The sequence below is a fragment of the Canis lupus genome, chromosome 7 (genome assembly GCF_003254725.2).
Source record: "Canis lupus dingo isolate Sandy chromosome 7, ASM325472v2, whole genome shotgun sequence".
In the NCBI taxonomy this organism is placed as follows: Eukaryota; Metazoa; Chordata; class Mammalia; order Carnivora; family Canidae; genus Canis; species Canis lupus.
The window spans coordinates 9,312,967-9,325,150 of record NC_064249.1 but is presented as its reverse complement, the minus strand read 5'-3'; the positions used below and the strand labels follow the sequence as shown (position 1 = coordinate 9,325,150).

Genomic DNA, 12,184 nt, shown 5'->3' with positions numbered 1-12,184 from the left:
AAGACAGGAGACTAGAAACAGGACACCTCGATGCAATGTGTAATTGGGAATTGGATCTATAAAACACATCATGGGACAATTGGGATCTGAGGATTAAATTGCAATGTGGTGTCAGTGTTAACTTTCGATCATGATGGTTATTTTGTGGACTGTAGGGGGATGTTCTTGTTTGTAGGAAACAAAGCATTTACAGGGTGATGGGGCATCAGGTTGGCAACTTATTCTCAAATGGTTCAGGAAGAAAACATCTTTGGATTTTTTTTTAAAAGATTTTATTTATTTATTCATGAGAGACACACAGAGAGAGAGAGAGGCAGAGACATAGGCAGAGAGAGAAGCAGGCTCCATGCAGGGAGCCTGATGCGGGATTCGATCCTGGGACTCCAGGATCATGCCCTGAGCTGAAGGCAGGCGCTAAACTGCTGAACCACCCAGGGATCCCACATCTTTGGATTCTACTTGCAACTTTTCTGTAAGTTTGAGATTGTTCCAGGACTAAAATACTTATGCCAAATATAAAAATTAAAAATAATTCTTAAAATCACTAATTATAATTCTGAAAAGGAAAAGAAAATAACAAATCAGAAAAAAAAGAAGAAAAAAAAGAAAAGAGCAAATCAGTTTTGGTCAACTAACCTAAAGACACTTTAAAAGAGCACAGTTTACGTAAGACATCCCAGGTTATTTTAATGAAATGGCAGATAAAATCCAAGAAATGTTGTGCCTTGTAAGTGATATATAAGTACAAAATGCCACTTGGCAAGGGGAGAAGCCTACATCCCATATGAGTACTGAGTACTCAATACTGAAGTCTGAAGTCGACCGTTGAGTGTAGAGTAAATTTTTACATTTAGAGTAGAAAAAAGCGTGTGTTTCTGCCTGCTAAGACAGAACATCACAAGTGGTTGGATTGTCAGTTAGTTGATTGATAGATTCATCCTGGCTCTGTCATTTACTAGCTGTAAGACCTGGACAAGTCATTAATCTCTCTGTGCCTCAATGTCCTCATACGTAAAACAAGGATAATTACGGTGCCTATCTCATAGGTGCTCACAGGGTAAACTTTAAATGAGTTAGTATGTACAGTGCTTAGAGTACTGCCTGGCACAAAACAAGTGCTACCTGAAAGTATTAGCTGTTGTTATTAATTCATTCAACAGTACGATTTGCATTTTTCAATGTTAAGGATGGTAATGCCATGGTGCAACTCCCTGCCAGGTGTTGAGAGAAACCTTCCCTGCTGTGACAATTTCTTTTTTTTTTTTCTAAAGAGGAAAATTTATGTATTTGAGAGAGAGCATGCACATGGTGGGGGAGGGGCAGAGGGATAGAGAGAAGCAGACTCCCCACTGAGCAGGGACACTAACACTGGGCTCCATCCCAGGACTCCCAGATCATGACCTGAGCCAAAGACAGATTAACTGTCTTTAACTGAGTCCCTCAGGCACCCTCTATGGAAATTTCTTATACTATACCCCTCACCCCACTCCCCACCTTGTACCCCCATCCAGCCTGTGTCCATCTGGACCCCCCTTAATAGCAGAATGTCAGTACCCACCATGGCCTGACCCCAACTTTTTACCCTAACCCTAGAACCTCCCCTCGCTGAGCTGGGAGCCCTTAGCCAGCATATCTAGAACATACCTTATATTTTCTGGTAAATGGTTTATTGTTTCCCTTCATACCATTCTGCCATTAGGATGTTCGCCTCTTTACCTCCTTGCAGAGCTAATCAAACTGTCTGGGACCACTGACTAGAAACTCCGTCTTCTCCAACAGAGCTCCTCTGTTCACCTTGTTCCATTGTGAAGTCAACACATTTTCTTCAACACGTCTGAAACTGAAATACTGCTTACATTTTTGATGATTTATATTTTCAATACCCATTCAATGCTTAGGCTCCAAAAGTCTGATTATGAGCAGATTGAACATTGACAAAGGAGGGCTTACATAATCTTTTTAGGATGATGCACAAAATTTTAAGCTTTAATTATTGTTATCGATCAATAGTTAGACTTCCAGTTCTTATTTGTTTGCAAATGTTTTGGGGAATTATTTAGGCAACTCTCTTATGGTCTGTGAGTCATTTATTTATGCATTTTATTGCCGTGTCACTGTGAAGAGCAGATGGCAGTAAATATATCTCGACTTGATCTAAGGACTTGAATTTCCCCTGCATTTACAGATTGCCACTTTTAATGATGCTGTTCTCTAAAGTTGCTTGCTTGAGAGCATCTGAGGATATACAGTAAAAACCTGTGTGTCCTTTACCTCACCTAGCACATATGCACACCAGTGAATAGAATGTGAATTTCAGAGTCAGTCACAGCTGCCTTTAACACTTCGCTCTTCAAGAAAGTTCATGATAGCTGATGAGTTTGGGCAAATTTCTTCATCGAAGAATAGTGATATTGACTGTTGCTCCCCAAAAGGCCACTGGAAAAACAAAACAAAACAAGACCTATTGATCAAACAAATCTGTGTGGATTGGATTTGCCATAAGGGTGTGAACATCATCTTGACAGTCATATCTCAGAAGGGAGAAGTCAGGGGAGGATTTATTTATAGAATTTAGATAGGCTGGAGAGCATTTCAGGTGGAGAAGTGTTGAGGGGGGCAGAAATTATGACAGTCACTTTGGTTTGGTGGGCCTGATGAAGCAAGCATGCAGTTAATGTTGGAATTAACCCATTTTAGTTGGTTCACAGTCTTATCTTCTAGGGGCAAGCAGTTAGGTCATTTTTGTTCTTTTCAATATTGTCTAACACAGGGGCAGGAAGATATGTCCAGTTCTAAGACTGTTTAACACAGGTTTAGGAAATTTGCTGCTTTTGATTCTAAGTGATCAAATTATGTCATCAGATTGCTGTATTAAATAGAATACTGTATATAAATGAGACTGGCACTGAATAATTGCTCATTAAAATGTTAGTTTCTTTTCTCTCCTAGTTTAGCTGCCTCCCAACTTTCCATCTCTTTTTATGTGGCGACCTCCTCTTTATAATAGTACCATCCAAATCAGTGGTATGCCATAGTAAGAGTACTCAAAAGAAACCTTATTGAATAAATAAATGAAAATCAAAAGATAAAACTTTAAAAGTAAAAATCAAAGTATTTGTGGAGTTTTAATAATGGGTTAAGCCCATGATACTGGATTTCTTCTAAGCCTTTTTTGTTGTCATACTGAATGCAACTTTCTTGTCAACTCATTAAAATTCTGGAAACTTGAAAACCTAAAAGAAAGCACTTAGATTTTGATTCCAAGTATTTAAATTATTCAACTTTATTAACTCTCACGGGAAAAAGGCTATCCAAATTAGTTAAGGGTCATTCTATAAAGATCTTCTAAAAATGCTACAACATCAGAATAAAGTGAGAGGTCTAAAGATCAGATTTTAACATTTTTTTTCTTCTTTGAACTGGGAGTCTGCTTTTGATCACCTTTGTTAGAAAACAATTTCAGTTACTTCTGAATCCGTTTGCACCTACTTGTATTGATAAAGTGCGATAAATTGTAGTTGTAAAGGTCTGACATCCCATAATGCTGTTTTCCCACAGTGCTTACTTGCTTTCTCTTTATTCCTCTCCCTAGCTCTCTGTCTCTGTCTCTGTCTCTGTCTCTCTCTCTCACACACACACACACACAGACACACACAGATTCCAAACTTCAGATGAGAAAGAGATTATATCAGCAGTTCTGACCACTGGAGCACCTCAGAACTTTTAAAGGTATATGTATCAGAATCCCTTTCTTTCATCAACCCCTAGGAGATCCTGACTCAGTCAAGTCTAAACTGAACACATAGGGATCTATTCTTTTTCAAAGCACCTCAGAAGATTCTGGTGATGAACCAGGTTTGGGAACCAACCCCTGAGGAATATGGCCACGAGGGCATTCACAGCTCCTGGGGTTTCGGAGGATCCTGGCAGCTTCTGACAGTCATTCACACACAGGGTGCAATTGCTTGTTTTCCTTTCTTTGCCACCATTCTAGTTTCTGGGGAGGCATGCAGGCTGCATCTGGTTATAGGCATGCTTCGTTAGCTGCAAGGTTAATACAACTGTGACTTTGTTTTGTTTTGTTTTGCAGGGCCATCAGAAGGGCGAGATGAACAGGAAAAGGGAATTGAATGCAGTGAAATTCTATTCTTCTATTAAGAGACTGGAGTCCCCTTTATTCCTTCATGTGTGCTAGGTGTAAGGAGTTGGTGTGTCAGCTGACAACCGTTCATGGAAACCTCACCAAGAAATGTCTGATTTTCTATAGAATTTAAAGCCCCAGACTGATCTATTTTAGTTTCCAGGCAGGTGCTAATTCTTATGGCTACAGCAGGCATCTCTCACTCTTTCATGTGGCATTTGGCTAATAATAGCTACCATTTATTGGCAGCTGCTATGTTCTGAGAACAAGTTCAGCACTTTCTCTAATTTGTTTCATTTAATCCTAACAGCAACACTGAAACTTGTTCTCCTCATATTATAAAAGAAACTGAGGCTTGGGCAGATTAAATAATTTACTTGGGGTTAGATATCACCTACATTGCACAGCCAGCCCGGAGACCCAGGTTTTTTAGCTCCAAACCTGTACCCTGAAGGTATTACAGAATAGTGATTATGACTGTGGGCTCTAAGCCCTCCTGACTGGGCTCAAATGCCCACCGTGTAAGCCTGGGCAACTTGTGGAACCTTTCTGTGCCTTGGTTTCCTCATCTGAAAATGGAGTTCTTAACCCAGTTAACATAGGCGAGAGATCTGGACAGATGGCAAATAAGCGTATAAAACGATGCTCAACGACATACATCATTAGGAAATTGCAAGTGAAAACAACAATAACATACCACCACGTCCCTATTGGAATAGCTAAAATCCAAAACATCGATAACCCCAAATACTGGGAAGGATGTGGAGCGCCAGGAACTCTCATTTATTGCTTATGGAAACGCAAAAACGGTACAGCCACTTTGGAAGACAGTTTGGTGATTTCTTATAAAGGTCACATTCTTAGCATATGGTCTAGCAACCGTACTCTTCAACATGGACTCAAATAAGTGGAAAACTTATGTCCACACAAAAACTTGTGCATGAGTGTTTAGGGCAGCTTTATTCATAATTGCCAAAACGTGGAAGCAACCAAAGATGTTCAATAGTGGGCAAATAAGCACACTGGCACAACATTACAATGGAAGAGTATTCAGCAACATGAAGAAATGAGCTATCAAACCACACAGGACGTGGGAGACCCTAAATGCATACTGCTGAGTGAAAGAAGCCATCTCGAAACATCTACACGTTGTGTGATTCCAACCATAGCATATTCTGGAAAAGACAAACTATGAAGAAAGCAAACATAGCAGTAGTTGCCAGGGGTCCAGGGATAGGAAGAGAGGGATGAATAGGTGAAACATAGGGGAATTATGGGGCAGTGAAACTCCTCTGTATGATACTGTGATGGTGGATACGTGTCATGACATGTTTGTTAAAACCCATTTTACTTAATAGTAATGTATCAGCATTGGCTCATCTATTGCTTTTTTTGTTTTTTGTTTTTTTAAAGATTTTTATTCATCCATTTGACAGAGAGAGAGAGAGAGAGAGAGAGAGAGAGAGAGAGAAACAAGCAGGGGGAGTGGCAGAGGGAGAGAAATAAGTAGGCTCCTCGCTGAGCCGGAACCCTCACCCCCACCCCCACCCAATTCGAGGCTTGATTCTCGGACCCTGGGATCCTGACCTGAGCTGAAGGCAGACACTTAACCAACTGAGCCATCAGGTGCCCCTTGGCTCATCAGTTGTAAAAAGAAAAAAAAATATGAAAAAAATACTATATTAATGCAAGATGTTGTAAACATAGGGAAAACTGTGTGCATGGTGAGGTGGAGGGAAGAGGGAAAACAGGGTCTATGGGAACTCCCTATGCTTTCTGCATAATTTTTCTGTGAACCTCAAATTGCTCTAAAAAATAGTCTATTAATTTAAAAAGAATATCCAAAAACAGTGTTATTGTGAGGATTAATGAGTTGATATAAATAAACCACTTAGAAAAAATGCCTGGCACTGAGTAAATATTGTTATTATTACTATTATTACTAATCTCTATCGCTTCCTTGGAGGTGATCCAGACATTTGTCTGGAAGCAGCCTGAAGTTTTTGTGGGGAATTTAATGTGACCTTGGGCAGATAACATAAACCTCTGTACCTCCATTTCCTCCTCTATAAAGTGGGGGTGAAAATTGTGCCTCCTTCTTAGGTTGTGAAGAATTAATGGGTCAGTGCATATTAAAGGTTCAGAACAGCGCCTCACATGAAAGTGTACACTGCATAGAGCAGTGTTACTACTGTTTCTATATGACCTCCCAGCCCTTAGTACTCCATGGAACTCTGCTCAAACCTACCACCTAATTTTTGTTTTCTTTGCTTGTCTCCATTTTAGCACATGAACTTACTATGTTTGGCCTCAGGATGAGATGCAGCACACTGACATGCTCAATATCTGCTGAACAGATGGACGGAGATATAAAACCAAAACCTGGACACTTCACCTGCAAGGAGACCTTCAGCCTTCAAGGTTGTGAGAACACTTGGGTTATATAGGTCTAACATGCAGTCTGAATGATGGGGAGTACACTCATTTTCTTGGGGGGACTTCCTCCTTTACTATCTAATGCGTCTTGGGCTCTTCTTGTTATTCTAACATTTGGGCACTATTTCTACAATCTCTACCTCCCACCTTTATTCAGATTTACTACTCTGAGTATACTGCAATGAATTTCAACTGATATCCCAGTGATCACAGGTTCACTATGGTTGACTTTGAAATTGGAAGGTATCCTTTCTTGTGTATCAAACTTCATCAAGTTTATAACTAAATTTCACAGTCTGATATGCATTCTAGATGTCAAATAATCTTTCATCTCTTAGGGGGCAGAATTACAAATATTCCACCAAAGTTAATTTCTTTTTCTAGAATAGTATACATATATATGTGTGTGTATGTGCCCATGTGCATGTGCATGTATGTGTATGAAAAATATTTATAGTTTTATGTTTCTTATGAATTCTACAGGTATTTAATTAAAATATATAGCCACTGAATGTTCTTAAAACAGGCTCACATTTTTATGAGTGCTTAAAAGATTGTTTAGGTACAGCTCTTCTGGAGAAAGAATGAACAAAGACAGTTTTAACAACAGCAGAGAATCTGTTGCCTTCCATTTTTAGATATGATAATTGTGATAATACTAATTCATAAAAATTGGGACTAAGTTATTTCAAACTAAAAACAATCTAAGGAAAATGTATACACAAAATATGCTTGAATTCAAGTGATTTTTCTTTTCTTTTCTTTTTTTTAAAAAAGATTTTATTTATTTATTTATGAGAGACGAGAGACACACACACACACAGAGGCAGAGAAAGAAGCAGGCTCCATGCAAGGAGTCTGACGTGGGACTCGATTCCGGGTCCCCAGGATCAGGCCCTGGGCTGAAGGCAGTGCCAAACCGCTGAGCCATCCAGGCTGCCCCCAAGTGATTTTTCTAATAATTGGCTGAAAACACCTATATACTTTTGACAAAAAAACTAAATCATAGTTGTTTACTGGTCTTGATTTATGGATCCTTAGAGTTCTTAAATATGAATCTTAATCTTACAAGGTGGCCTAGAGGATGCATTTGGTTTATCAATGTTAATGGTGTGGAAAATTCTCAAAGGAAAGAACTCTATCTCTCTAGATAGTTTATCAATAAGCCAGTGAATGCTTGACCTTTTTATTGAGTTGATCAGTTGTGTTTGTTGATTATTCCAGCTTCACAGGGAACCAAAAGGCTCATGAGACAGTATTAACATTAAGCTTTTGTCCCTTAGAAGAGAGGCACTTGACAAAAATGAAATTCTTCCTGGGATACTAGAAGCTTACATTACTCTGAGTACATTGCACACAAAATGGGCTCTGTATCGTTGTGATAAGGGAGGGAGGACTCCAAAGGGTCACTATGATGCCATTTTCAAAAAGGAGAAGAATTAAGATCCCAAGTAGTCAAGTGACTTTTCGATAGCTGACATGAAACTTGTCTTTTTGCCTGATTGACTTGCTCCCACTCTACCTTCTATAAAGGTATAAATATCCCCTACCTTCCCTAATTTTTCATTACCATCACCAGCTGGTCTCACTGCCCTCAGGCTTAGCCCATTCTAATATATTCTTTTCATTGCAGCTGAAATGATCTTTCTAAAATGCGCATCTATTCCTATGATTCTGCTCTTTAAAATCCTTCAATGGCTTTCTGTTGCTTTTTTGATAGAGTAAACCTTTCACAGTGTTACTCAAATGTTGTCTGCTAACCCATAGCATTATTATTGCCTGACATCAGTTTGCAAATGAAGATCCTTGGGTACTACCCAGAACTCTTGAAACACGGTCTGCATTTTGACCACATCCCGAGCTGATCTACAATGCACAATACATTTTGAGAAGCACTGATGGGCTGAGTATAGGCTTGAAGTTAGGCAAGTCAGACTCCAGAACAACACAGATATGGGAACTTCCTGTGATGATGGAAATGTCCCATATCTGTACTCCTCAAAACATTTGCTGTTAACCACATGGGGCTATTGAGCGCATGAAATGTGACTAGGGCCTGAGGCAGGTCCCCTTGAGTATTCAGCAAAGTAATGGACTGGCACATGTGTCTGAGGAGCTTCAGATCGGGAAAGAACCATCTAAGAAGATCAAAGAGAATAGTGCTTACCACTAGGAGAGCCAAGAATGGTGCTTGTTCCCTATAAATCCAGTGCTTTATACAGTGTAGCAAATATTAAGTTTTTAGCTATTATCATTGTTGGAGGTGTTGTTCAATCTTTATACTCTTAAGAAAGTTACTGTTATTAACCCTCATTTATAGATGAAAACAGAAGTTCAGAGAGGTTAAATGACTTGGCCAAGATTACACAGCCAGTAAAGGGTAGAGATGAGTCTCAAGTTGATTCTATTTGACTTCAAAGCTCATACTTTCAACCACAATGCTGATCTAACTCCAACAGGAGACTATTATTATTTTTTCCTTTGTTCTTCAGTACTGAACTAGCTCCAAGTCAACTGGATCTCAGTGTACGTTGATCCTCAAAAGTGTGTGTGGTTGATAAGAAAGATGGTCCTTCCACAAACCATTTCTGGAAAGTGTCAATACTTCCTAGGAAGCAACTCACACGTCATTTCTCATTTTCCCCTGCGCAGCAGCTAACATGATTTCTTAAATGCTGACAATATGTGGGTAGGTCATTAGAGACTTACCTTCTCTGATAGAAACTAGAAGTATGAGACAAGAATTGGGGATCTGAACAGCTGTCTGACCTTCTTCCCATTACTTTGTCAATCATGGCATGGCTCTCTGCCCTGGGTTTCATGAGTTTATTTTTATTATTTTTATTTTTAAAGATTTATTTATTTATTTATTCAGAGAGAGAGAGAGAAAGAGAGGCAGAGACACAGACAGAGAGAGAAGCAGGCTCCATGTAGGAAGCCTGATGTGGGACTCGATCCTAGGTCTCCAGGATCACACCCCAGGCTGCAGGCGGTGTTAAACCGCTGTGCCACTGGGGCTGCCCTCATGAGTTTATTTTTAATGTCGTCATGTAAAATAATTTTCCTCATTCACAAACTAAAATGCTCCGTGATTTGTAACCCTTCTCTAGTTGCCTTCCCAACCCCGAAAACACTTGACTTGCCTTTTTTATGTCACTCCCTAACCTCTGAGCACAGCTATCTTGCCATGCAGTCACCTCAGGGGCTCTCTATCATCTCCAAAAACAAGTAGAAACTCAAGTTTTTGGTTTATATAACACATATGTCCACTGTAGACCTATTACTCACTGAGTCCTAATTTGATCACCTCAGTCCTAGGAAATTCACTTTTCTCTCCAAGATTTCTGTGTCTTTGCATCTTTTGCATGAATACTCCTACTTCTGGGCTCAGGTTTTAGTGGGTAGTTCTTCTGCAGCAACTCAGATATGTAATTCTGCTTCTTTGTAAGTTCTAAATGCATTTAAGGACCACCCCTCACTGCCCCCTTGCCCATAGAATTTGGCTTTGAAATTAGCTGACACAAAGCTAATTTTGGAAAGATGTATATTGCTTCAGTTCAAATGACTTCAAATTGAACATTAGATATTTCTTTTTTGAAATGCCTTTTAGATACTCCAATATTACTGGCCTTTTACCCTACAAGGTCTCCAACTGCACATCATAACTCTGATTCTCCTTTTACCCTCCCTGTTTAGAAGCTAAAATATATTTCTTTCTTTGCTTTAGGAAGACCACACAACCACTTTCTAAAATATTTACCATGGTGCCTGCTGACATTCACACTCTTTGATCTGTCAATAAGCCACAGTCTAAGTATTGGCTCAGAAAATTACAGTAACCTCTGTAAGAGAAATTCTGGTGCCAACTGTTAAGATAATACATTTTTTCATTTCTAGTGACCTAATTTTTGCTTACATTTCCAGTCTCATCTCCCCACTAGTACACGTGCTATTTCTGCTACCAATAGACAATGTTTCTCCTCATTTCCATGTTTTAAAAAGATGTTACAACATCTTTGGCCTGAAGTCCCTTCTACCCTCCTGTAAAAAGGGAATATATATTTTATTTTATTTTGTATTTATTTATTTATTTAAAAAAAAAGATTTTTTTTTTTATTCATGAGAGACACACAGAGACAGAGAGACAGAGACACAGGCAGAGGGAGAAGCAGGCTCCCTGCAGGGAGCCCAACATGGGACTCGATCCCTGGTCTCCAGGATCAGGCCCTGGGCTGAAGGCAGTGCTAAACTGCTAAGCCACCCGGGGTTGCCCAGAATATATATTTTAAAGGGAAAGTCATGTCTCTTGTACAATATAAAATAAAAAATAAATCAAAGATTTTATTTAACTCATTAATTAACGTGGGAACTAATAAGATGCTACAACAGATTTAAAGGACAGCCCAGAGAGCAGAGATATAAATGGGCCATACAGGCCATCAATAATACTGAGATGAATTTGCTTCAAAAATGCAAAACTGGTTTATTCCACATTGTGGAATGGGGAGGTCAAATGAAGCTCCATCAGAAAAAAAATGCGTTTGTACATCTCTGGACAAAATTAATTTGCACTGTTCTAAATTATCTACAAATTATAGAGTTATAAGTAGTTCAAAGGCCTCGAAAGGCACAAAGACCCCTAGAACTTGTTATCTTTGGAGGATGTGCTACACAATAATTGGTTTTCATTAAAAACATACAGTAAATTTTTTAGTGCATTTCCAAGGCTTTCAAATTTTTCTCTGTACTCTCTTCCTCTACCATTTTTTCTGTTCCTCTCTTTCCCCCCATTTCTGGCTCTCAGTGGTTGACTCATTCCTTTCTAGATGCTCTCAATCTGTGTACTTAATAGCCTATCTATGGTCTGTGCAGAATTTGCATCATTAGCTTGCTAAATAGTGTTGTTTTTTTTTTAAATTTTTTCTTTCTCCTTTTGAACAGAATCAGGAAACCATTCATTTGTGTGCTTAAGTTTCTGGTTACTCTGATGTTTCATCTAGCTGGATTTGGAGGCTTGAACTAACTTGAACTAGCCGTATGGTTTCTTAATACATTTTTTTCCCTATACCTTAGACTTCAATTTCTCTATGATGTTGGGAGGTTGAATACAATTCAAGTATTATTCTATTATTCTTACAAAGAAGGCAAGAGCAAAAAGGACCTTGAGGAATTCCATATTTTCTGTCATTTGTTATATTTTTATGCATACATAATCTATAAATAGTGGTCTTCTGCTTTTACTGGCTCTAGGAATAAATTTCGGTTGCCCGCAACATTTATCACAGTTTTCAGAATTTTGAAGGAGTTGGTCTCTGGCATTTGGCTCACAGGTTAATACAACTCTTTGTCATTTCTGTATTTCTGTTCTAAATATGAACTATTTGCGGAGCTGTAATGCTCTGGTTTCTTTGTGTTCTTCTTCACTTTTCTTCCTTCTTCAGATGATAGATAATAGTACTTTTAGAACGGTATTGTAATAGTCAATACTTTATAGAGGTAAATTGTATTTTTAAAAAAGATTTTATTTATTTATTTGACAGAGAGAGAGAGAGAGAGAGCACAAGCGGGGGGAGTGGCAGAGCGAGAGGGAGAAGAGGGCTCCCCACC

General features: G+C 38.9%; 1 pseudogene; it reads left to right on the top strand.

Annotated features, from left to right (window-relative positions):
• LOC112648364 (40S ribosomal protein S4-like) overlaps positions 1–12,184 on the top strand; it is an 84,507-nt pseudogene that overhangs the window by 59,936 nt on the left and 12,387 nt on the right.